Consider the following 26336-nt stretch of genomic DNA (forward strand, 5'->3'; position numbering starts at 1 on the left):
TCTGCCGAGATCCTACCCTCCTGCTAGCCTGTGATCACCATTGGTAGAATTCTGTGTGTTTTTCAGAGTTAATTTTAAGCCTTTGCCAGCACATGTTTTCCTTCCTTTTCACAAAAAGTGGCATATACAGTTTGAACTGTTTTGTCTCTTTGTTCCTTTTTTTTCCCTTTCATTCAACAGTATTTCTTGGACATCTTTCCATATACACATCATTTCACGTGTTTACAAGGCCATCTGTAGGATAAATTCCCAAAAGGAGAATTTCTAGGGCCAAAAAGTTTACACGTTCATAATTTTGATATTGCCAAATTGACTTCTCTTTTTTTTTAAAAAAAGTATGCATGTATTTGGCTGTGTTGGGTCTTAGTTGCTGCACGTGTGATCTTTAGTTGCAGCATGAGAACTCTTAGTTGTGGCATATGGGATCTAGTCCCTGACCCGGGATTGAACCCAGGCCCCTTGCATTGGGAGCAGGGAGTCTTAGCCCCTGGGCCACCAGGGAAGTCTCTCAGACTGACTTCCATGGAGATTGTTCCAGGTTACAAGCCCCAAGTAATTTCTGAGAGTGCACAGGCCTTAATAAATGCTGGTTTCCAAGATCACTGAACTAGGCTTTCCTGCCTGTGACTCCACAGCATGCATTGTGCACCCCTCATTACAGGCTGCCCCAATTTGGCTTGAGGGAGGTTTGGCCCTCCAGGCCTCCACTTCACCGTTCTCTGCAACACTCTGCCCCAGGGAGGTCATCTCCCACCCCAGAGCTGCCTGCTGGTCCCCGAACACAAGTCACACCCCTATGCTTCTGCCCATACTGTTCCCAGCTCCTGCCCTGCCCGCCCACCCTTCTCAGCCTGGAAAATTCTGACTCCTCCTTTAAGCCTCTGCTGACAGGTTGCCTCTGCAGAGGCTTCCCTGGCCCTCCCAGGCAGAACCGGTCATTCGCCCGCCTCCCCAAGGGTGCCCTCCCACAGAGAGAGACCAGCTCCTGCCATTTACAGCACGTGGGGACCAGGCGGTGGGAAACTGTTTACATGGCCCTGTCTCCCCAGCACCCAGCCCAGGCTGGGCCCACACTTCAAACGCATCTGGGACTAAAATTAAACTCACTGGAGAGGCAGGATGGCACGGGGAGGGCACGGGCGTGGGAGTCAGGCCGGCGTGACTCCATGCTCTGCTGTGTGCCCACCGCGCCAGCCCCAGCTCCCCGCTTCCCTCCTCCCCTGTGTTCTGACCGCAGCGGTCTGCACGCCTTTCCCTTCACGTGCAGTTCCAACTGCCTGGGGCTCTTTCTTCTTTCTTCTCTTTCTCCTCTGCCCAGCTTCACTAGCACCTCCTGAGAGAAGCCTTCCTTGGCTCCTGAGTCTAAAGACACCTAGCCCCCCACTCCTTTGTTCTGTGATTCACGTTGATGTGTTGGTCTGCCTGTTCGCTGCTTGTCTGCCCCGCTGAGCCCAAAGTCCTTGAGGGCAGAGACCATGGTTTGTGGGCTCCTGTGGACCCAGGGCTAACACGGGGCCTGGCGCACAGTAGGCACAGCAGAAATCTTCAGCAACTGGATGAGGAATGAACAGAAGAAAGGTCCAGACCCAGTTCCATCACTGCCCCACTGTGTCCCTGTATTAATTACCTCCTCCGAGGGGCTCCTCATTTGAACAGCAGGTTCCTCAAGTTGTGATGTGTTATTTTTTTTTTTTAAGATTTTTTTTTTTCATGTAGACCACTTTTGAAGTCTTTATTGAATTTGTTACAATATTGTTTCTGTTTTATATTTTGGCTTTTTGGCTGCCAGACATGTGGGAGCTTAGCTGGGGACCAGGGATAGATCCCAATCTCTCTGCATTGGAAGGTGAAATCTTACCCCCTGGACTGCCAGGGAAGTCCTTGTGATGTGTATTGAAGATTGTGAAAACTGCCTAGTTACAAGGCGTGCCATAAATGGTAGCTATTATTTGTGAAACTTTACTTTCTTTCATCTGAAAAAATGCACCTTTTTTGGCCAGGTTTAAAGACGTTAGGTGGCTCAGATGGTAAAGAATCTGCCTGTGGTGAGAGAGATACAGGTTCAATCCCTGGGCCAGAAACGATGAGATGGTTGGATGGCATCACCAACTCAATGGACATGAGTTTGAGCAAGCTCCTGGAGTCGGTGAAGGACAGGAAAGCCTGGCGTGCTGCAGTCCATGGGGTCACAGAGCCGGTCACGACCAAGAACAACAGGGCGTGTCCCGGCTTCCCAGGTGGTGCTAGTGGTCAGGAACCTGCTTGCTAATGCAGGAGACGTGTTGGATCCCTAGTATTGCGAAGATCTCCTGGAGAAGGGCATGGCAACTCACTCCAGTATTCCTGTCTGGAGAATCCCATGGACAGAGGGGCCTGGAGGGCTACCATCCATACGGTCGCAAAGAGTCAGAAGCGACTGAGCGCAGCATATGGCATGTCTGTTTTTCCTTCAAGCCACTTCTGACTCATTCCTTTCCCCACTTCTGTTCCTCTTCTGAGACCTTTCCTAATTCTAGCTCTCCTGCCTTCTCCTACCACCAAACCTGAGGTCTCCAAAGTAGGTGTGTGCAACCAAGTGGAGTGCAAGATGGTCCAGCAATTCCATTCCTTGGTATATGCCTGAAAACAAGCCAACCAACCTGAAAACAGGTACTCAGACAAGTACGTGTACATGCATGCTCATAGCAGCAGTATGCACAGCAGCCAAAAGATAGACCAAATGTCCCTTGACAGATGATGGATAAATTGTGGTATATACCTAATATTTGTTGTTGTTCAGTTGCTAAGTCATGTCCAACTCTTTTCGACCCCATGGACTTCAGCCTGCCAAGTTCCTATGTCCTCCACTATTTCCTGGAGTTTGCTCAAATTCAGAAAAAGACTCTGACGCTGGGAAAGATTGAAGGCAGGAGGAGAAGGGGATGACAGAGGATGAGATGGTTGGATGGCATCACCAACTCAATGGACATGAGTTTGAGTAAACTCCAGGAGTTGGTGATGGACAGGGAGGCCTGGCTTGCTGCGGTCCATGGGGTCGCAAAGAGTCGGACACCACTGAGTGACTGAACTGAACTGAGTCGGTGATACTTTTTTCTTTTTCTTTTGAGTCGGTGATACTTATATACTCAGCCATAAAAAGGAATGAAGTATTGCTGCATGCAACCAGAAGGGTGAACTTTGAAAATATTATGCTAAGTGATAGAAATCAGAACAAAAGGTCACATATTATGATTCCATTTATATGAAATGTCCAGAATAGATAAATCCATAGTGATAAATCCATATATTGTTGATTGTCAAGGGCTGAGTGAGGATAGGAGTGGGAAAAACTGCTTAAAGGGTAAGGTCTTTACTTTGATGGAAATGTTTTGGAAGTAGAAGTGGTGGTTGTATAACATAGAGAGTGCACTCAGTGCCACTTTAAAATGAACTTTAAGTTGCTCACTTTAAAATGGCTAATTTCATGTTATGAGTACTTCACCTCAATATTTTTTTTTATAATTTGATACATCGTATTTTCATTTTTATTTAGTCCAAGAAATATTTTTTTTCTTCTTTTTTTTTTGGACTTGGGCTCTTGGTTCCCTGAGCAGGGATCAAATCTGTGCCCCCTGCAGTGGAAGCATGGATTCAAGCCCCTCAATAAATTATTTTTGGAACAATAAAGTAGCAACTTTAAATGGTCAGCTGAGAGGTTTGAATGAGGTACAGGTTCCTTCAACTTTCATGCTGGGCAAATACCAGCAAGGGGTGGTTGAAGAAAGGAATGGCCTAGGGGTCAGCAAGTGTGACTTTGCTGCTGTGCCCTAAGCAGTAATGATAGGATGATAAGAGATAACTATAGTGATTACAGTTAACACTTCTACAATGTGAGCCTGGCACTGTTCAAAGTGCTTTACATACTAAACTCACTAAATCCTTACAACTCTGACGTGGGTACTATCACTTTTTCATTACAGATGAGAAACCGAGAAACTGAGGTTTAAATGACTTGTCCAAGTCACAGATGAGGAAGTGGTAGAGTTCAAATTTGAACCTCGGGGTCAGCCTCAACCCCCAGGCTCTGTGCTAAGTGTTTTCCATGTTTTATCTCATTTAATCCTATGAGTCACGTATTGTTGGCTCAGGCTGGGACCTGGGACCCTTCACTGCAATCCTTATACCTTATCTGCCCTTTGATCAATTTCTGTTGAATAAGAAGGCCAAGAACCCTCACAGGAAATGACATGGTGAAATTTACTCTGTAGTGTCTGACTCTTTGTGACCCCATGGACTATACAGTCCATGGGATTCTCCAGGCCAGAATACTAGAATGGGTAGCCTCTCCCTTCTCCAGCGGGTCTTCCCAACCCAGGAATCAAACCAGGGTCTCCTGCATTTCAGGAGGATTCTTTACCAACTGAGCTATCAGGGAAGCCCAAACTATCAGGGAAGCCCAAACATCATCATTATAGGAAATGTCATTATTCCTAATTAAAAAAAACCCGTGGTCCTCCATATTCAATGCCTTCCAGTCTTTCTCCTGCATGGATTCCCTTTCCATGAGAATTTGTATGCTTTATGTATTTGTTTTTACATATTACTTTATATTTATATAGAGGTCAACATACTCTTTTTAAAAAAATAACTTTATTTATTTAGGCTCTTCTCTAGTTGCAGCAAGTGGAGGGGCTACTCTCTAGTTGAGGTGTGTGGGCTTCTCATTGCAGTGGCTCTTGTTGCTGTCGCGCATGGCCCTGGGGCTTGCAGGCATCATGAGTTGCAGCACATGGGCCCAGTAGTTGTGGCTCCTGGCTTCTAGAGCACAGGCTCAGTCGTGAAGGTACGTGAGCTTAGCTGCTCCCGACATGTGGGGTCTTCCTGGATCAGGAATGGAGCCCCTGTCTCTTGCATTGGCAGGTGGATTCTTTTCCGCTGAGCCACCAAGGAAGCTGGGTCCACATCGTCTTGTCGTTCTCCTTGCTTCATCTTCATTTCCCTTTATACTGTACATACGACTAACTATATTTTCTTTGGCTTTCTCATCACAAGACAGAGCTTTTGGTTGTTGCCGACTTCCCAATTCGGAGTACAACGTGTGGTACTAAGAGGCTTCCAATAAAACTTTAAATAAAAAAATGTACATGGTATTGGGTAGTATTGTGTGCCCGTGTTAGAATGAACAGTCATTCTGTACATGTTCTACTTTTAAAAATGTAATGTCTTCGATGAAAAAAAAAATCAGTATATAGAACTAGCTCATTCTTTTTAACAGATGGATATCCTGTACTGTGGAGATGGCACCCTTTATTTGAACAGTTTCCTTTTAATTAAGTCACATTTTTTTTTTTTCCAGTGCCATCTCTAATGCAAACATCATGGCAAAGAACATTTCAGCGAGTGACTTTTTGTGCTTACGTGTACCTATTCCTCTAGAATTAGTGTCCAGAAGTGGACTTGCTGGCGCGATGGGTATACGCATTAAAATGTCCATTTGTTGTTGTTTAGTAGCTACGCTGTGCCTCTTTTGCAACCCTATGGACTGTAGCCGCCAGGCTCCTCTGTCCATGGGATTTCCCAAGCAAGAATACTGGAGTAGGTAGCCATTCCCTTCTTCAGCCGTCTTTCGGACCCAGGGATCCAACCTGGGTCTCCTGCACTGCAGGCAGATTCTTTACCGTCTTTCCCGTCTGAGCCACCAAGGAACTGAGACTCAAAAGTTTACGGACTTTCCCACATGATGGGTAAACGGCCGACAAGCGATGTGTCACCTGATGCGTCGGACTCCAGGGAGGACACGCCAAAGCTGTTCTCTACACTGTTCTCGACATTGAGTCCTCGGGTTCATTTGGTCATCTCTGAGCCTTGAGATATCACCAGGCTGGTCTTCTTCTCCCTTTTAAGTCTCAGACCCCTTCGGGGCAGCGAAACTCCGACTCTCTTCGACTAGCCACTCCGTTGGCCAGTCAGCACCCTCCCTGGAGCCTTTACGGCTCCGAAATGGCGACCAGCGCGATCTCCAGGCCACGCCCACTAGGAGGCGTGGCCAGAGTTCAGGCCAGAGCGATGGATGCCCGAGCCAAGTTTGAAGTCGGCTCCTAGGCGGGCTCGCGCAGAAGCAGAGAGCTGGTGGCGGCGCAGGTCGGGAGGAGGAGCACCGAGTGCAGGGCTCGTCTCCCGGGGCCGCCCGAGTCTCTCAAGTGCGGGCGCTGGGGCCGCCATCTTAGATGGCGGGATTAAGACGGGAACGAGAGTGAGACGGGAAGGCTTTCCTGCTGCTCTTGAGCCCCGGAGAGGGCTAGGTGGCCGGGCTTTGGGGTGTGTGCCCTGAGGCCGCGGAGCGCGAGAGGGACAATGCGAGAGCTGCCCGGGGCCCCGTCCCCTGGGCTGGGGACGCGCCGAATGTGATCGCCTCCCGCTCCCTCACCCGCCGCGGGGAGGAGGAGCGGACCAGACGCCGCCGCCGCCGCCGGACGACTGGACGCGGAGGCGGCCGGGCTCCCTCAGGTAGGCTGCAGGGCCGGGCCCTGGGAGCGGGGCGGCGGGGCTGAGTGGGCCGGGTTCCCGGGCGGCCCGGCTAGGGCGTCGCTGACGGGGCGGCCCCGCGGCGGTCGGGCGGAGGGCCGGGCCAGGCCGCTGTCACCCCGGGTGGCGCTGGGCGGGCGGGGGCCCCGGAGCCCGGTGTCATGGCTGGCGAGCCGAGTCCCCACATTCCCCACTTAAGATTTCCTTGTGTTTCGGGGAAACGTGCGGGCGCCACCCCAGTTCCCGGTGCAGAGCACTTGTATTTCGGCCACGGGAAAATCCGCCCAGAGACGCCTCGAATCCGTGTTGTCACTGAGGTGGACCACCGTCGTTTCTTTCTGGCCGCCGAGTGGGGAACCCGGGCTTGCATCTTCTCTCAAGTGACACCCTTTTCGGGAAGGTGAGAGCAGTCGGGGACAAGAGGAGGAAATAGGTCGGTGTCCCACCACAAAGGAAGGCATCGGGGCCTCCCCTTGGGGTTCAGGACTCTGCGGGTTACTGGTGATACGGTTGGGATGCTTATACTGACAGTCGGGCCCAGGATGCTTGGGAATAAAGATCCAGGGCTCCTTTGTGTGAAGTGAGAGCCGCCTGGACGCTTCAGCTCTGCAGCTGCAGAGGCTCTGCAGAGCTAGTCGATGCCCCGAGAGAGGCGTTTGGACATGAGAGGCGAGGCGGCTGTGTTCATTCATTGTTCTCTTTCAGGGGCCCAGGGTGTGCCCCTTTCTCTGGTGGGAGGAAGGTTGGGGTCTGCTGTGCCTCCTCTAGGTGTGACGGGGGTTCTGAAAAGTCTTAAGGAGAGAATGGATTCAGCCCGCGTTCATTATTTCTGCCTGCTTCGTCCTCTCGGGTCTGAGTGGAGGTAGGCGGCCCCTCTGTTCGCTCCCAAGTGTGAAAACAATACTCTGTGATTAGGATGGGTTTACCAAGGGTCGTGGTAGTTTGGAACAGCTCGTTTTGCCTGGGGGAGTTGAGGGAGCTCGTAGACTGGAGGGGACTTTCGTGCTGAGCAAATGCTCTTCAGGTGGGGAGGGCGGAGCAGGCTAAGTTGAGGAAACAGCTGGTACGGAGGCCCCGAGATGTGCAGGAGTTGGGATGAATTTGGGGAGCAGCAAGCCGTCTGGGGTGCAGGAAGGAAGTGGTGAGAGATGAGGGTCTGAAACAAAGGTTGCCTAGCTTGCGAAGGATCTTTCTTTGTTGAAGATTGTGAGCTAGTTTAATTGGGAGTTATTTTAGACAAGTGTTGCTAATTTTCTTGCTGATAATCGATTTCGCCTCTTCTCTTGATGATTTTAAAGCTGTTAGTAGTTGCACAGATTTACTTTGCTAAGCTCCGTCAAGAACATTTTGATAAATGCTTTATGTCAAATATTTTGCTCTTGAACTGTGGTGAATGAACAGAATTCATGTTTCTCGGGATTCTTGCAAAAGGTTCTTCTGAAGTTGTGCTTGCTCACAAAAATGTTGTCTTTATAAATGTAAGACAGTCTACTAATACCGCATTTTAAATGGTTGTTAACAACATAAATTGGGCTCCCCAGTTGCTTAGAAATTGGCAGATTATATGAAACATCTGAAAAATTGTAGAATGCAACTGAGTATTTTTAGTTTAGTAAATGTTTTATATAGTAAACTGTTTGGATTGATTCTGTGGATTCCAATTCTGTTTTAGAGTCTTTAGCTCTATGAACATAATTCTCCCCAAAGAGCTGTATTGTTGTGGTTAATGTTTGTGCTAAAGTGACTATTATGATATTAACAGACTTCATCTAGAAGTTCCTGAATCTTTCTTGGGTTGTGATGATTATATACCACTCAGGAACATTAAGATTAAAATTCTTTTGGCTTGTTTTCACCCTTATCACTTTAAGGGCTGTGCTGTTTAAAATGCAACAGAAACATTTGACCCAATTGAACACAGGATACTTGGAAAAATTAACCTATTACTCTTTCTGTGTAAAAGCTTATTATCTTTTAGGTATGCAGTGTTTGTGATTATAAGTTGTAAGGAAATTGCTTAGTTTTCTAAAACTGTTATTTAACAAGAATTAAAAGATGTGTATGCCTTCAAAGGAGAAGGCTTGAGTGAAATACAGGAGAACATATTTTATAGGTTTTGGTTTTGCAGGAGAAAACAGTGAGAAGCAGATTAAGTTGGTCACTTATGATGAAAAGTATCTAAAAGATGAAATGGAGAATGGTTAAGCATTAAGTATTATATTAAAACTCCTCTGAGACTGGTTGCTTTTAGTTTAAAACTTGCCATTTGTGAAGTCCAAAGTAGAAGTTTGCTCTGAGGATTAAACAACAACTTCTTGGAAGTTAAATTTGACTTCTCCAGAAGCACTAGGTTACTTATTAAATGGAAAATATAATTAATAACTTCAAATTACTATTTCAAGTAACCTGTTAGTAGTAGGTGCATGATTCTATCACATTTTAATTCCAGATAAAGCTTTGTTAATAACCTGTTGCCTAAAAATAGAAAAATGTTACATGGGGAGTGGTTTTGTTTGCATGTTAACATAATAGCCCATACATAATAATCCTGGTCTTGGGAGGAGCTTGTTAGATGAACAGCATGCCTTAATGTTGACTTGCAGAAGAGAATTTTAACTATTGCCTTTGAAAGGCAGTGGACTATGTGACAGTGGGGGGTTTATGAAACCATAAAGTCAAGCTTTGACTTAAAAAGATCTTTTGATTTTTAAATCATATGTGTCGTCAAAGTCAGTTCTCCGAAAGAAATGACTCTAGTTGGAAAATTGTTCACCTTGACTAAAATAATTGGGAAATCAAGGAACACTTGGGTTCATTTAGGATGAGGTTGTTTAGGGTTTTCGTTGCTGTGTGTGTTTATCTTTGTGTATGGATGTCTAAGAATTCTTATTTGCTAAACTGCCCAGGTAGCAAATGTGATACTAATTATTTGTGTTATAATTCAGTTAGTATTAGGGTATAGGTATAGGGCTTAACTACCTTGCCTGTAATCCTTGGGATAGTAATAGCTGGTTTTTTTTTTTCCCCTTACCTTAAAGTTGTAAATAAAAATTCCTTAATTACATATCATAGTTTTCATCTTTAATTTTATAGTGGTTGAGTCATTCTGTTCCTCCTTTTCTCCCAGGATACTTGTGAAGCTCACAGTGATTTTAGTAGTTAACTTCAGATCTGTTAGCTTTTCTTCTAAAATTACTCCTAGAATGTCAGTTTAACCAAGGAAAATGTCAAGTGGGTGTTGTTCCTTTGTTACTGGTTTTGGCCCAGGCTATCTCAAGTCTCTCTGGCAACTCACTCAAGAAGTGTGTTAATTGCTTCACATTCCAATCAGTGTAGATAGTTTTTCTTGAGGAACACTTGACACATAGTTTTATTTTTAGATCAGATTCTAAGGGATTTTACTGGGTGGGGATTAACAATCCTAAAACTGATTTGGAATGAAAACCTTTGTGATTTAGAAATTGTTTACATTTTTGGTTAATGAATGGGAAGTCACAGGCAGTGAAATGCCTGAGGGGAACCAGATATGAATAATTGCTTCTGAGGATCCTGGTGGACCCTATGGGTGACATCTTCTTTCTGCCTGTTGGGTTTTACGTACTGTCCATCCAGTAGCAAGAGTAAATAATACATCTTTACTGTGTTAGTCAAGACTTATCTCCTGTTTATTTTCTTCCAACCTGCTGGGGAAGGGAAAAGTGGTCTGATTTCTTTGAAGCCACTTAATACTAGGCATCACATTTGGACAGAGTATTTACTTTCTTCATCCGTAAACGTTTCTGATGGAAGAGTCTGGCTAGTAATGGTTAACTATCTTACTGTATCTTTAAAATTATGAGTTTTCATTCTTAATCTGGGTTCTGTGGAGACATACTTCTTTCTTCTTTTCAAAAATTAAAAAAAATGATAGTGTAATTGCTTTACGATGTTGTGTTACTTTCTGCTGTACAGCAGTGGGAGTCAGCTATATGTGTACCTGTACCCCTCCTCCTCAAGCCTCCCTAGCCCCTGTCCTGCCTCTGGGGCATCACAGAGCGCCCGGCTGAGCTCCCTGTCTTACACAGCAGCTTCCCTGCAGCTGTCTGTTCCACGCGTGGTAATGTGTATATGTCAGTGCTTGCACTCGGAATTCACCCCGTCCCATGCTTTTCCATGTTAGATCGCTTTTAACATCTGTCCTTTACCTCGGTTTGGGGTAGATGACATCCTGAGTTTGCCTTAGAAGAACATGACTTTTGTTCTCTGTGGCAAATCTCATTAGGAAGCTCAGTTTCTGGGAGAGGCATTTCCCTGGATCCAGGTAGATTATTTTGAAAGGAGTTCCCATTTGCATTTTAAAAAGTTCGTTTATAGTAGGAAAAACTGGAAAAACTTCACGATAAGTCAACTGGGGTACAGCCACTTATGGGGCATGATGCATTTCTTGAACTATGGCATATATGAAGCATTTATGACACAAGAAATGCTATATCTGAATGATTGTAGTTCTGTTAAAAAACACAACATTTAATGCAATGGAATATTATTCAGTAGTGAAAAGGAATTTATCTGTGCAAAGTCCAGGAGATGGTGAAGAGCAGGGAAGCCTGGCATGCTACAGTCTGTGGGGGTCTCAGAGCTGGACATGACTTAGGGACAGAACAATAACAAAACTGGTACATTCTCCAGTATGTAGAAACCTTGCAAACATCATATGAAATAAAAGAAGTCAGTCAGAAAACCCCACATATTCTGTGATTCTTTTTTGCATGAAGTGCCCAGAACGGGCAAATCTGCAGAGACAGAAAGTAGATTTGTGGTTGCCAGTGGCTGGAGGGAGAGGGGAATGGCAGTGAACAGTGATAGGGATTTCTTTTTGAAGTATTGAAAATGTTCTGAAATTGATTGTGGAGGTAAATGTACCACTCTGTGAGTCTCATAAAAGCCATTGAGTTGTATACTTTAAATGGGTGGCTTAAAAAAAATAAAAAAAAATAAAAAAAAATAAATGGGTGGCTTATAAGTTATAAGTTATGGGTGGGATATAAGTTATATCTCAAGCTTTTTAAAGAGTCAAAAACTCAAAACCTACACATAGGAAGAAAGCACATGTAGATGTTACCAGTAGTTGTTAAACAGAAATTATTTATTACTTTATATTACTTTTCATTGTCCCCGAATATATTGTTTTATAGTAGAAAAATACATATAGATAAATATATAAAGATAAGCTCTATTCATGTTGTGGGCCCTTAGGTCCCTCCAGACATTCAGTCACTCTCAGTTGTAATTGACGGCTACATTTTTGGGCTTCTTTCAACTGTTTTCTACTTCCTTCAGGTTACTTCAGGCTTTTAGTACTGAATTTGCCTTAACTATCGTTAGAACCTCTAAACTGAACTCCTTTTTCTTGTTTCTTCCCATTGCATTTTTCACATTATTGCCAGATTCCCTTTTTAAATGTATATTGTTCAGTCGTGAAGTCGAGTCCGACTCTTTGTGACCCCATAGACTGCAGCACGCCAGGCCTCCCTGTCCCTCACCAGAATCTTAAAAATTAGGTTTTATTAATCTTTTGTATAGATTATACAGTCACATGCTCCAGAATTGAAAGGATACAGAAAGTTACGCTGTTTAGAGGAACTCTGCTTTCTCCTTTGTTTCCCATACCAGCTTTCACCCGTGGAGGGAGGTGTATTACGAGGTTCTCAGGTATCTGCCTGCTCTGTGATGATACAGGAATATTCATGTGTCTCTGTGCTGCCCTTCCTTCCTGTGGCAGATCGTCCAGGAGTCTCCTTTGCTTTTCAGGCTCAGCATACAGTTCTTGCTTTTATATCTTGGTAGTGTGGAGTTCTCTTACTATCTTCAGTGGAATTCAGAAGCCATTTTATTATTATTTTCTTAAGCACCTAAGTAAGTGCAGCAGGCTAGTGTGGTAGAGGGTGAATTAGGCAAGTTCCTGCCTCAGTGACCTTATCTACTGAGGAGAGATTCACACGATTTCCTCACTTTTATCTGTTCCTCTTTTAAGAGCCATTTTGAACACCATCTTCTAAATACCATTTCCTGATACTTTTCTCATCATGTTTTCTTCCTTGAACCCTACCTTAAAACCCTTGCATTTATTTTTCTTACGGCCTTTATCATATGGTCATTTGTGAGTTTATCATCCCATTAGACTATAAACTCAAGTTATTGCTTTCTACTCAGTGTGCAAGTCCTTTGTTGACATTTGTGAAAAATTTGAGAAATTGAGGGACCAGGTCTGTGTACTTTGGTGAAACTGTTAAATCTAAATCACACATTTAATGCTAGATTTTATAATAAGACCTTTTATTTAAACTTCCATGGTTTGTGTATGTACTTTTTTGGTACAGTAGTACACTGTAGACTTGATATGTATTTATTGTGACATGTGTTTTATTAAAGTATTTGTTCACCTCTCACCTTTTCTCAGGATTGTATCTTAATCACCTTTGAATACCCAGAGTTTTTAGCACAGTGTTTGGTGCCCCTGATTTCAGTTCAATTTGTTGAGTATAAGGTGCTAAATGATGCTTATTGAACTGAATTTTTTATATAGATGTCTTACATCTCTGGCTAGATTTAAGCTCCTTAGAGCTGAGGCATGTCTAATTTATAAAGCTCTAGTTCTTAAAACTTTGTCTTGATTATATAGTAAACATTATTTGCATAAGTAGAGATTCACAGGTTAATCGCCTGTGGATTTAGTTCCTTCCTTCTGCCCATCACACACTAATGCTTACAATTAAAATGGTATACTACTTACTAAACTCATACTCAGAACTTTGTAGCTTAGGATTTCTGTGGAAGGAATTAAGCTTGCTTAGCTTCCCCTTCTTCCCCTTCTATATTCTATTCCCCTCTATCAGTAGAGTGCTCTGGGTTCTCAGTGCCAGCTCCCTGAGGACGTTTGCCTGCTTTAACAGCTCGCTGACTTATTGGTTCAAGCTGCTCTTGCCACACTGGCTGTTTTCTTCTGCATTCATAGGCTTTCTACATGGAGGGTATAAATGATACTCTTCTACCTTCCTTGGTCTTAGTCTGGACTGGAATTAGAGAAATGTGAATGTGAGAATAACCATCATAAATACTCTGTGCCTAGTATTTATCTAGCTGTCTGACAATTCAAAATGGGCCCCTTAGGCTTTTTTGGGGGGAGTGGTGGTGGTAAACTATACATAACATAAGATTTACTATTTTAACCACATTTGAGTGTATTATTCAGTGGCATTAAGTGCATTCAAGTGTTGTGCAAACATGACCGCTAATTTGTTTCTAGAAGTTTTTCATCATACCAGATGGAACCCTGTAACAATTATATTGATAAAATAGCTCCCAACTCCTCTCTACTGCCAGCCCCTGGAGAGCTCTACTTCCTCTCTGTGAGTTTGCTAGTCCAGTATCTCATATAAAGGGAATCGTTGTTGCTCAGTTGTGTCCCGCTCTCTGCAGCCCCATGGACTGCAGCACCAGGCTTCCCTGTCCTTTGCCATCTCCCAGAGCTTGCTCAAACTCATTTCCATTGAGTCGGTGATGCCATCCAACCCTCTCATCCTGTCATCCGCTTTTCCTGCTTCCTTCAGTCTTTCCCAGCATCAGGGTCTTTTCCAATGAGTCAGCTCTTTGCATCAGGTGGCCAGAGTATTGGAGCTTCAGCTTCAGCATCAGTTCTTCCAATGAATTTTCAGAGTTGATCTCCGTTAGGATTGATTGGTTTGATCTCCTTGCAGTCCAAAGGACTCTCAAGAGTATTCTCCAACACCACAGTTCAAAAGCATCATTTCTTTGGCTCTCAGCCTTCTTTATGGTCCGACTCTCACATCCATACATGACAACTGGAAAAACCATAGCTTTGACTTTTGAACCTTTGGGGAATCATACAATGTTTATAATTTTGTATCTGGCTTATTTCACTTACTGTGTTTTCAGGATTCATCCATATTATACTGTGTGTCAGAATTTTATTATTTTTCATGGTTGAATAATATTCCTCTCTGTGTGTGTGTGCGCACATGTGTGCGCTATTTAGAGCAACTGAGCAAACCAGAAGTTTAGGAAGTTGGCTGTATTTGCATCTATGGACTTTTCCTCCTTTATAAATGTATTTATATATAATGTTCTTCAAAGAGATAAATTAATTACACAATTAACGACTGCTTTTTTGAAAAAAAGCTTTTTATTAAGTTGATACATGTAGTTGTTGCTGTTACCTTCCTTAATACCCTTCATCCCCTTTTAATCTAAAATATATTCAGTTAACTTGTAAATAATTATTTCAATTAATCTTGAGTAGTAAGATACACTAAGTGAAAAAAGTAGGATACTAAAATATGTACATTAAAGTTCCATTTTTTATAAAGAAAAGCATTTACATGTACCTATTAAAGTGCTTTCCCTTCAATTTCAAATGCAGTGAAATCATCCTTCATTGTCTACCTCTTCCTCTGCTCAGTCTAGAAGTGACCATTCCATGCTCCATATTCTTATAGCTTTCTTAAGACACACACACACACAGACACACACACACACACACCTGTCAGTTCTTGTTGTAGGCCTCTTTGTCATCCTGAAAGCTCTTAGTACACAGTCAGTCTTTGGTAAGTCATGATTTTTTGTTTTTTCTTCTTTAAAAAGGCAAGGACTATTTTTCTGAACTTTATATTCTTCAAAGCCACTGGCAGTTGAAATAGATGATTAGAAATTGTCAAATGATGTGCTCCTTACACTTTTCCACTCAGTTCTGTGCCAAGTTGCAGTATATAGAGAGGCATTCTGGTTTTTTGGATTCTATATATCAGTACTTTCATGTGGTAGGTAGTGATTCAATATCCACGAGAAAGGTTTAGGATAAGTAGTGTAATTACATCATTTCTCCTTTAATATTTTATTCAGATATTTAAACATTAATTTTGTGCAAGGTACTATACTGGCGTGTGTGCTAAGTCACTTCAGTCATGTCTGGCTCAACCCTATGGACTGTAGCCCTCCAGGCTCCTCTATCCATGGGGATTCTCCAGGAAAGAATACTGGAGTGGGTTGCCATGCCCTCCTCCAGGGGGTCTTCCCAGCCCAGGGATTGAACTTGCGTCTCCTTTGACTCCTGCATTGCAGGTGGATTCTTTACCACTGAGCCACCAGGGAAGCCCTATTGTACTGGATGATGGAGTATATAACAAGATGTAGGAAATACATACAGTTCTTTTCCTTAAGGCATTCAGACTTTGATGTGTAATTACATAGGTTACATTTTCATATTTCGGTTTTTTTTTTTTTTACTCCTGTGGCAAAGTAGCTGGGTATAACTTAGAGTTTTAATGAGTTAATGGTCCAATTTACAGAGGAAACCTTTGAACATGACCTTGGTTTAAGGAAAATATTCTTGAAAAGTTGATTTAAAGTATTTTCTGGGAAACAAATGGTGCTCAGTTTTGCAGGTATACCTTATTGTAATTCTTACAAGTTCTCAAAATAAGCAAGATGCTTACCTTTGGTGGTATCATTGAAGACCAGGGAATTTTTCTCTATGAAAGCCATTGACTCCACAAGGAATCATTGGAGAAATGACTGAATCAGATGGTTACTTCTTGAAATAGCTTTGGCAAGCTTATAAACCTGGAGGACTACTTATCTTGAGGATAGATCTAAATGTCTGCTCAAGTGAGAGATGCCAGTGTGCAGAATAGTGGATTCACTTATATTTCATGTCTTTATTTTATTAAAATTTTTTTCATGTCTTTATTTTTGAAGAAAACTCATGCTATTTTTTAAATCACTTGTTGATTATGCAGGACTTGCCACTAAAATTTATGCCTTTTATGTGGAACAGAAATTATTGGTATGGTTAAGTCAGTGTTTCCAGGCATTAGCTTAGCAGGATGAGATGTCTGGGTGGTTTTTATTTCCTCTCCTTCCCCTTCCACTGTGTAGCTGTTTTTTACTTCATTATTACCCGACCATCAGAATGATCATACTTAAACCATATTTTATTTGTGAGTTGCATATTTTTCTACTTGTGTTTAAGGATATACTTTGTAAATAGCTCCATTCATTTAAAAATGAACAGTTGCTGCTTAAATGAAGAAGCAGTGACTGATTTGGAGATGAAAAGTAAAACGAGTTAAAGAGTTTAGACAAAGTGACTTAAAATGAAAAAAATGAAAAACTTTATAGAGTTAAAATTAAATCGGCTCCATATGTCTTTCACTGTGGAACTGATGTTTTAATGTAATTGTTTGAACTAGCTGATGAACTTTTTAAAAATGAATTATCCTTTAAAAAACTTAGGTTCTTGTCTAAACTTGGGCAGCCCGGCTTGCTAACTATTAGAAGGGTAGAGTATCACATTTCTTCATGTGCGTTTATGCTGGCCAGTCATCTGATGAAGTTACCAGTTTGTGGTCAGAAATTGAGAAAGAGGGATGAGGAAACTCAAAATATTGACACACACACTACCTTGCAGTGCATCTGAGTTGCCCTTTTGGACTGGTTGGGAAACTGTAGCTAAGCCATTTCCAAACCAGACTTATTATTGTTTCCTAGCTTGGATGAGATGACATTTTATTTTTAAGTGTTTGAGTGTGTCTGTTTCAGCAGAAACTTTTTATGTGTGAAACTTTTCCAGTGTTGTGTGACCAATTGAATGAAAAAAAAGGGGAAAAAAGAAAATAGAAAAACACTTACTCCTTAAAGAGAGCTTGGAGTAATCTTGAAAAATTGATCACCCAGTCCCTCAGATGGAACAGGGCTAGACTGAGCAGAGAAATGAGCTTAAAGGAGAAATGAGGAGTGAAACTGCAATGTAAATATGTTAAAATGAGTAGGGAATTCCCTGGCAGTCCAGTGGTTAGTGTTCTGCACTCTCACTGCGGGGAACCTGGGTTCAAGCCCTGTGGTGTGGCCAAAAAACAAAAGCAAAGAAGAAATGAGTATTAAACTATGTTTTTGTCCTGCCAAAAAAGTATTCTAATAGTGCAGGCAGTTTCAGCCATCACTCACTCCTTATGGTACTGAGCATATGTTCTTGGGAGATTTTGATTGCAGTTGAAGAAAGTGAATCTATTCTTTGTCATTCTCAATTCTCCCAAGCCTTATAACTTGACCATCTCATAATTGAGTGTGATTTTTTTTGTCTAAAGATACATTTTTTAAAAAGACATCCTAAAGATAACAGCTTATCTTTAACTACTGCATACCAGATTATTTTAAGAGTTTACCTTGATTCGTTTAATCTTCCCATAAGCCTGATGATGAAGGTACATTGTGATCCTTACTTTAAAGAGGAAGAAGCACGGAGAAAGATGGAGTAAATACCTATAGGAGAGATTAAAGGGGTTTTCTAGGTTAGTTCTTGACTATATCTTACACCCTCTTTGCACCTCAGAATGTAGCCTGAAGATGTGATGCAAACTTAAGGTTTTTGTTAGGTTTCTGGGAATGCTGTTTTATAATTTTCTTTATGACTTAGAGTAGATCCATTTCCTTCTCACAGGCCTTGTATGATTAACCCCACCTTGTCCTTGTGTTACTTCTTCATCTAAATTATAAGTTTATTGAGGGCTGGGATCAAGGCTACTCTAATTTGCCTCTCTGGGTACTTATTTTTCATAGGGCCCTCAGAGATATCCCTCCCCCACCCCCTTTTTTTTTTCTGTACCATGCAGAATCTTAGTTCCACACCAGGGATCAAACCCCCATCCTCTGCAGTGGAAGCGAGGAGTTGTAACCACTGGACCACCAGGGGAACCTGAGATACCCCTGTTGAAGAGTTGTCTTTTCTAAACCCTTTTGACTTGAGTAGAAATAATTAGTTCCATTACCTTTTTTCTATAAGATGATAATCGTTGTGCTGTGACTTTGTATGTGAAAACTTTTCTTCTAATCTTATGTATTTAGGGAATTAGCTTAAAATAGCCCTTTAAGAAGTATTCTTTCCAAACTGTATTTCTCTTCACCACTAATCAATATTTCATAAACTTCTAGAAACACTCACTTGCATACGTATAAAGCGATTGTGGGCTGACCCTGAAGCTTTTAAAGTTTAGAGTGGTTGGGGTTACCCACCTAATTTTGCCAGTTCTTATGAGAATATTTAAGCTGCTTAGACTTGTATGTACTCTGAAAAGTGAGCTTAGTGCAGAGATTTCTAAAATGATGTATTGGTTTTTGTAATTTTAAAAGTTCAGTATACAATTAAGTAATGAAGACTGAGTTGATACAAGGCTTTGGAGTAGTGTTAGTGTTGTGATCAGAATGGCTGTTGGCATTACTAAAAGTTAATGGACTCAGATTATTTCATTGCTGCCATTTCCCCTACTTTGTGCTCTCAACGTATTTTCTAATTTTCTGATTTACCAGGAGGATACGGAGTTAGATTATTTTAGTTAGTTACCTGGTTAAAATTAACATATACTTCACATATACCCTCTCTAGTTAATAGATATACTTTTAACTGTATTTTACTTTCTAGAACAGTGAAATAGGATATTTTACATTTCTTCTAAGGCTTGTTGTAAGTTGTACATAGCATTAGGTTCACTTCTCTTTGATGGTAAATCTTGTCTAATTTCTCCTATCATGGAGAAATATAAAAATAAGAAGCTTCTTGAGGAAATGATAAATCTAAGCAGAGAAGGAGGTATTTTCCAGAAAGTTACCTTGGTTGTTAATTGCAGGTAATTTAGGCATGTGTTGATGTGTAGATAATTTAGGAATGTGTTTACAGGTTTACAGGTTCTAGATGGTAAAGCATCTAGAATTATTACTCCATGCGGGCTCTGCAGAAGATTTCTGGGAACATAGAGACCACTTGCAGAGATCAAATGAACAAGACAACATATTAGCTGTGTTATTCCCCCAACTGGGCTTCCCCAGGTGGCTCAGTGATAAAGAATCTGCCTGCCAGTGCAGGAGACATAAGAGATGCGGGTTTGATCCCTGAGTCGGGAAGATTCCCTGGAGGAGAAAATGTCAACCTGCTCCAGTATTCTTTTTTTTTTTTTTTGCTCCAGTATTCTTGCCTAGAAAATTCCATGGACAGAGGAGCCTGGTGGGCTCCAGTCCAAAATGGGGTCAAAAAGAGTCAGACTCAACTGAGCGACTGAGCTCACAGCACACATTAACCCGAGTAACGTGAGAGCTAAACAGTTGATCTGTATTTTGAAAGCTAGGACTTAATTTTGGAACACAGTAACCGTAGTAGTGAAGAGTGTTAGGCTTTGAACTCAGAAAAACCCAGGCTGGAGGTTTATGGCTGTCTAGAAGAATTCCTGACTGTTTCATCATGATAATAGGGAACATTTACTGTGTCAGGCCAACATTCTGTGCTTCACATACATTGTTTAATTTTCACATTTTGTAAAATTTGCCGAGTAGAGGGTAGTGAGCTCCAAGTCCGTCTTAAGTCTAGATGTCGCGAGTAAGAGGCTGTGGACGCCTTAGTGTGTTCAGGTCATTCATTCCAGCAATAGTCTTTTCAAGCCCTTGCTACCCATTTCTCCTCATTTCTTTCCTTTTGAACCGAGTGGAAACTCACAGCAGCTACAAAATATTACAACAGAATTTTAACTCTAGGGCAGTGCCCAGGTTATTTTGATGTATAGGAGTTCTTTTGTATTGACTAATATTCAGAATTAGTGAGTCATGGTTTGTAGTTTGGCAGTCTTCTAATTACATGGAGATTTTATCTAACTTCTGTTTGTTACCAACTCTGGGGAGAAAAATTTTGGAGTGAAGATAAAAAAAGAATGACTTCAAAACAGTTTATGAGACCAGTGCTCTAATCCCTGAGCTGCAGAGCCATTAAACACAATTTAGACTTCATTATGTTTGTGTTCAATCGTTATTCATTTGCTGCAGATTACGAGAGTTAGCTTTCTAAATAAAAGATTATACATAGGTATTTTGAACTACTTATTTGCTGTGCCAGGTCTTAGTTGAGGCAGGCAGGTCTTTAGTTGTGGCATTCGAACCCTTAGTTGTGGCATGTGAGCTCTAGTTCCCCGACCAGGAATTGAACCCAGGCCTCCCTGAATTGGGAGTGTGGGGTATTAGCCTCTGGACCACCCACGAAGTCCCAGGGTTATATTTTTGATACTCTTCTATCCTGTATTATTTAATGGATAAGAAGAAAGAAAGGCTATGTGAAAAAAACGTTGGGAAAACAACTGCTCTAAGATAATGAATTTGAACTAAACCATTGTTTAGAAAGGAAGTAAAAACCTCTTAAATATGAAGGAAATTTAAATTGCTTATGTTATATAAAACAAATATTTTCCTTTTTTCCATATACTGCATTACCTATAAACAGTATTTATTTCAAAGTAGTAATAGTATCATTGTTAAACAGTTATTTTTGTTTCTTAATGTGTTAAAATAGACCTGTAATTTAGAGTCTGAGAGCCTGAATTTTTTGTTTTGCTTCCCTTATTGTCACTAAATCTTTTGAACTTCATGTTTTCTTTGTCTACAGAAGAACTGGGAATAATACCTGGTTTTAGCCTGTTTAATTTTAATAGCGATGTGAGATAGTGGAGAGGAATAAACTGTAATGTAAAATTTTAAGTTCTCTTGATTGAAGTAAACTCTCTGCAATCAATCTCAACCACAGAATGCATTGCTACATTCTTAGAAACTTGATATTAGGTAGCTTAAGAATGTCTTTGAAATCTAGCTTAATACCAAAGTGCTGGTTGCCTTAGGTATTTGTGCTCCACCACGTTCATATTTTTAAGTGAAATAAAAGAGTAGTATTTGAATAAAAGCTCAAAAGTGAGGTTTTAAGACAGATTTTGTATACTGATTTGCTGAGGCCGTTTTGAAGGAAAATGCTGTCCTTCTGTGTCTGTGAGGTAGTTACGTGTGTGTGTTTCCCTAGTCGGGAAGCAATAGTGGCATTTATCTGGCTGCTTGGCTTGGCTGAGGCCGGGTGAGGGGAGACAAAGTCAGCCTTAACCCCCAAGCTGGTGCAGCTGCTCCTTGGCTCTGTTAGGCCGAAGTCTTAGGACATTTGGTTCTTGTACACTGAACTCCTGAGGTTCCCTGGACTAATCAGGCTTGTTACAATTCGTTTTACTTACCATGGTCCAAAGGTGTCTAACCCTGCAGGAGAGTAACTACAAGACAGTCGATGAGGAATGTTTGAGTGAGTGCTCTGCTGAGGTCTGTATCTCCAGATGTCGGTAGGACAGTGTTTCCAGCCAAACATTTACCTGTCAGATTCGGCCCTGAGTTAGGCGGTGGACCTTAAACACAGGCCTGAGATCACTGAGGAGTACGCGCCGCGTTCTGGCGGTCAGGCCTGCACGTTTTCCTCTTGCCACACCACGCGGCCTGGGCCGTTTGTCAGTCTGTGTGTGCTGCTCCCTGACGGTCTTGTGCCGGACACAGGTGCTTTCTCAGCACTTTTGTAGTAGCACATGGTGAGCTGAAAAACAAACAAAAAAGACTCTCCCAGAGTAATTAATTTATTACTCTTTTATTAATCTGGTGCTGTTTATTCATTTTTAGAAACGCCTCTGAATGAAGCAGTTCTTTGAAGTTATTGCTAGAGCTGAGCCACAGGGTGAGAAGCCTGAAATGAATGTGTTGAGTTTAAAATGCCTGTATCACAATCTGTATATTCTGGATTCTGAGTTTCAGAATAAAGTATCCCAGTGTCCTTTGTAATATCACTTCTCAACGGCTTGTTAGGAATTGACTAGGAAATAACTTGATTTCTCTAAAATATTTTAAGCAAGTCAGTTTTCACAGACACAGTATGGCCCCCGTATTTCCTACCCTTTTACTTTGTTTGCATATCCAAGTGTTCCTACACAAGTGGTTTGTGTAGTTTGAGGCGTGAGGATTGTGGAAATAGTGCTCAAAACTCTACAGACTTGGAAATACAGCCTGCAGAGTTCTGTAAAGCCTTTTGCCTTAGCCGAGAGAACGTTTGTGACTTCTCTGCTAATGCCTGGGAGTTGAGTGGTAGGTACGGTGCTCTTATGGGCCATTTGATTTGTTGCCTGAGGACAGAAGTGCAGTATTATGGTGAGGATTTGTACCTTGCTTTACCAGTGTTTAGACTTAGATATTTCGTGAAAGTATAAGATGAAAATCACTGGCACCCTGCTTCTGTTCCTTTTCTTCAGTTTTCTGCTTGACTGTCCTGGTGCATGTTGTTCATGGAAACTCCCGGGAATGGGTTCTTGATTGTAAAAAAAAAAAAAAAGAATTTGCTATAAAAGTTGAGTTCTAAAAAAAAGAGTTGAGCTTTTCTTAACATTCCTATATTTGAATTATTTTAAAGAGTTTGAGAAATTTATCATTTTAATTATCTAGTTAGCTGTGGCCTGTAAAACATGCTGACATACAGCAGTTCCTTGTTTTTATTCACTGAGATACTGGTTTCATCATTCTCTTAAATGGAGACTTATTTTTAGAGGTTACAACATTCTGTATTAGGCCCATAGCGAATATAGAGAAGGTGATGACTAGTAACTGATGCTAGAATCATTTGCAAACCTGATGTGAAAATGTATCAGTTTTCTCAGATTTTAGCTTTTGTATGTTCTGAAATTGCTGAAAACTGTAACAAAACTTTGATTTTTCTCTTTAACTGTGCTGATTAGTTTTATGGTTCACAACTTACATATATGAAGAATAGTTTAGATTAACATCCAAAAATTTAAACAGGAACTGCCATTTTTTGGTTATGCTTAAGAAATCATTCTTGTTTTGGGACATGTACCCCAAATGTTTGTTAATTATTGTATTTCTGTTAGGTTGAACTACCCCTCCTGCTGTCTGATATCCTACTCTTTTTACTCATTCTTTTGCATTCTGCATGATTTTAGGCATGTTTAAAAACACATTTCTACATTTCTTTTTTTTTTTTTTTTTCCTACATTTCTTTAGTAGGGACATTGTGGCTTAAAACCACTTTTTATTTTCAGCAGTGTATATTTAGGACAAATGGATGTGTGTGTAGGTGGAACATGTTTACAGTTTAGTGTGACAGAGCAGGTGAACAAGAATGGTGCTTGGTTTTATTTTTAAAATAAAACAACTGTGAAGAAAAATGCCAAACAACACTAGTAAATCAAACTTTGGAAACAGCTCAAGCAGGGTAGAATTCCGTAATGGCTTCACCTGGCTGTCACCAGCTAGCTTTTGTCTGTTGGGCATCTGATAGAGCTGTTAGAGTGATTAGCTGACTGCCAGCCAGTGATTATACTGTGCTGATTCTCCAGTTGCAGAATTCCACAGTTGTCAGTGTTCTAGTTCTGGAGTGTGGCCCCTCAGCATCATGTGGTTCATAAATGACTGGCCTGATGGTTTCTAGTAGAGCTCAGCACTCCCTGGACCTAGATGCCAGCCTTTATTATTCATTCAGGTATGTCTTAATGGCCAGTTGTATGCTAGACACTGTGAAAGGTGATAGGGATTTTAGGGTAAACTGAACGGAGCTTCTTGGAACATACTATCTAGGGTAGACAATCACTGGGTAGGCAGATATCTAATATAATTCCAAAGTGTTATAAAAATGGTATAAAGGATGGTGAAAACAACAGTAAAGCTCAGTAAAGAGAGAAAAATGTTAGAGATAGTATACGCTAACACAGGATGGTCAGGGAGGTCCCCTTTGAGGAGTGACATTTGAGTGGAAACATGATTGACAAGCTAGCAACAAGAAGGTCAGTATGACAGAAATGAGGGAACTGAAAGAGAGGATAGGAGATAAGGTGTAGAATAGAGATAGAGGCCAGGTCATCATGTAAGGCCTTGTAGGTCATAGTTTTAAGGAATTTGGGTTTTATTTTGAGTCTAAGAGGGAACCATTCACACTCAAGAGAAGGACTTTAGCAGAGCAATCATGTGACCAGATTTGCTCCTTAAGGTAGTCACTCAGTTGTGTCTGAGTGACACAGTGACAGATCTAGGTAGAGAACAGATTTACAGGGTTTGCGAGTGGACATAGTGACACCTGCTGTAATCCAGGCAAGACATGATGGTGCCTTAGGTTGGAATGGTTGGGTTGGGCTAGAGTGGTGGAGTTTGGAGGGTCTGACAGTAGGTGTTGAATGATTAAATGTGGTGGGTGAGGAAAATACTAAAGGAATCAAGGATCGTATCTAGTTTACTCTGTTGTGTGGATAAGCAGTATTATTACCAATAATATAATACAGCTACTGTGTAGTAATAGCTATTTTGGATTAAGTGCCCACAGTGTACCAGACAGTGAATTTTGCATTCTTTATAGTTTTTCATTTACTTGTCATAACCACTCCACCTCTTAAAATATATTCTTATTTTACAGATGAAGAAATTAAGGTGTTTTTTACCCAGGTCCACACAGCCAAGAAGGTCATTTGTCAGCAAGTCTCTGACTTCAAAGTGCAAGCTCAGTTTATTTGGTCATTCAGCAAGTACTCTTCTAGGAATTAAGTGTACAGAGGTTGTCAGAGCTCAGTCTTTATTTTCATGGAGTTTAATAATTTGGATGTTAAAAATTTTACCATAAGAGTCTGTATAGTTGTGTGGACCAAGTGTGTAGGAGGACCTTGCTTAGCTGAATGTTGGATTTTTGGTACTCTTAATCTTCTGGAATGTAGGGTTGGCCTTGCAAATAAGCTTATACTGAAGCCTTTTTATTACTCAGTGGGTTCGGCCTTCTCTGGGCTTCTCTGGTGGCTCAGAGGGCGAAGAATCTGCCTGCAATGCAGGAGACCCAGGTTCAGTCCCTTGGGGTGGAAAGATCCCTGGAGAAGGGAATGGCTGCCCACTCCAACATTCTTGCCTAGAATTCCGTGGACAGAGGAGCATGGTGAGCTACAGGTCATGGGGTCACAGAGAGTCAGACACAACTCAGTGACTTTCCCTCTCTAGCCTAGTAGACTACGTTCTTTCTTTTCCTGTTCTCCTTAACATACAGGCTTGATTCTCTTTCTCAGATCAGGTTGTCAGAGCAAATGCTGAAGAGTAGGGAAGTCAGCAGAAGTAAATACTGTCAAGTCAGAAGTGGTTCTGGCAGCCAGAGTGCAGGGAGAATCTGAGAAGTAGAAAGGAGACACAGGACTCTTACAGTGATTGTCATTGTTGTTTTGAAGCTTTTCCATCAAACTGCCACTAATATTAGATTAAATACCTACCCTTTAAACCTGAAAGTTTTTTGAAGTCACATTTCATCTTAAATATTTGGTTTTTGACTTTTACTTCATATTAGATATGTTATAAAAATATTTGAAACTGTGTGTGTGTTAGTCGCTCAGTCATGTCCAGCTCTTTGCCACCCCATGAACTGTATGTAGCTTGCCAGGCTCCTCTGTCCATGGAATTCTCCAGGCAAGAAATGCTGGAGTGGGTAGCCGTACCCTTCTCCAGGGGACATTCCCAACCCAGGAATGGAACCCTGATCTCCCACATGGCAGGCAGATTTTTTAATGTCTGAACCACCAGGAAAGCCCATATTTAAAACTGTAATTACCTTATTAACCTCCCCAACTCAAATCTGAGTAAAATTATTGTTTTTGGAAAATCTGCTGTATTTACATTCTATAGATAACCAGAGGTTACTCATTACAGTAACTTATAAATCATTAAGAGAAGGTTGCCATATAGTCTATTTGGAAAGCTAGGGAAGGATATTCTGTATCAGAAAATTGTAGTTTTTGTTAGATTTTCATGGCAGTAGAATCATTACAAGGTGTTAGAGCTAGAAGGGTCAGTATAGGTCATCTCTTCCAGTTCCTTTTTTTCTTTTTTTTTTTGGTAGAAGAAGCAGGTAACTTGAGGTTATGTGGATTAAATGAAATAGCATTTGAATACCTACATGCTTAGGACCTAGCTCA

At 41.5% G+C, this 26336-nt stretch overlaps 1 protein-coding gene across 1 annotated transcript in view; it reads left to right on the forward strand.

Moving 5' to 3' along the window:
- The first annotated feature begins 6124 nt into the window (after positions 1 to 6124).
- Positions 6125 to 26336, forward strand: part of RAF1 (Raf-1 proto-oncogene, serine/threonine kinase) — a 72519-nt gene continuing 52307 nt past the window's right edge. The window contains exon 1 of the mRNA XM_065933947.1: positions 6125 to 6486. The gene's annotated coding sequence lies outside the window, so the exon portion shown is untranslated. The remainder of the gene's footprint in view (positions 6487 to 26336) is intronic.

This window comes from Muntiacus reevesi, chromosome 4 (assembly GCF_963930625.1).
Source record: "Muntiacus reevesi chromosome 4, mMunRee1.1, whole genome shotgun sequence".
Lineage (NCBI taxonomy): Eukaryota > Metazoa > Chordata > Mammalia > Artiodactyla > Cervidae > Muntiacus > Muntiacus reevesi.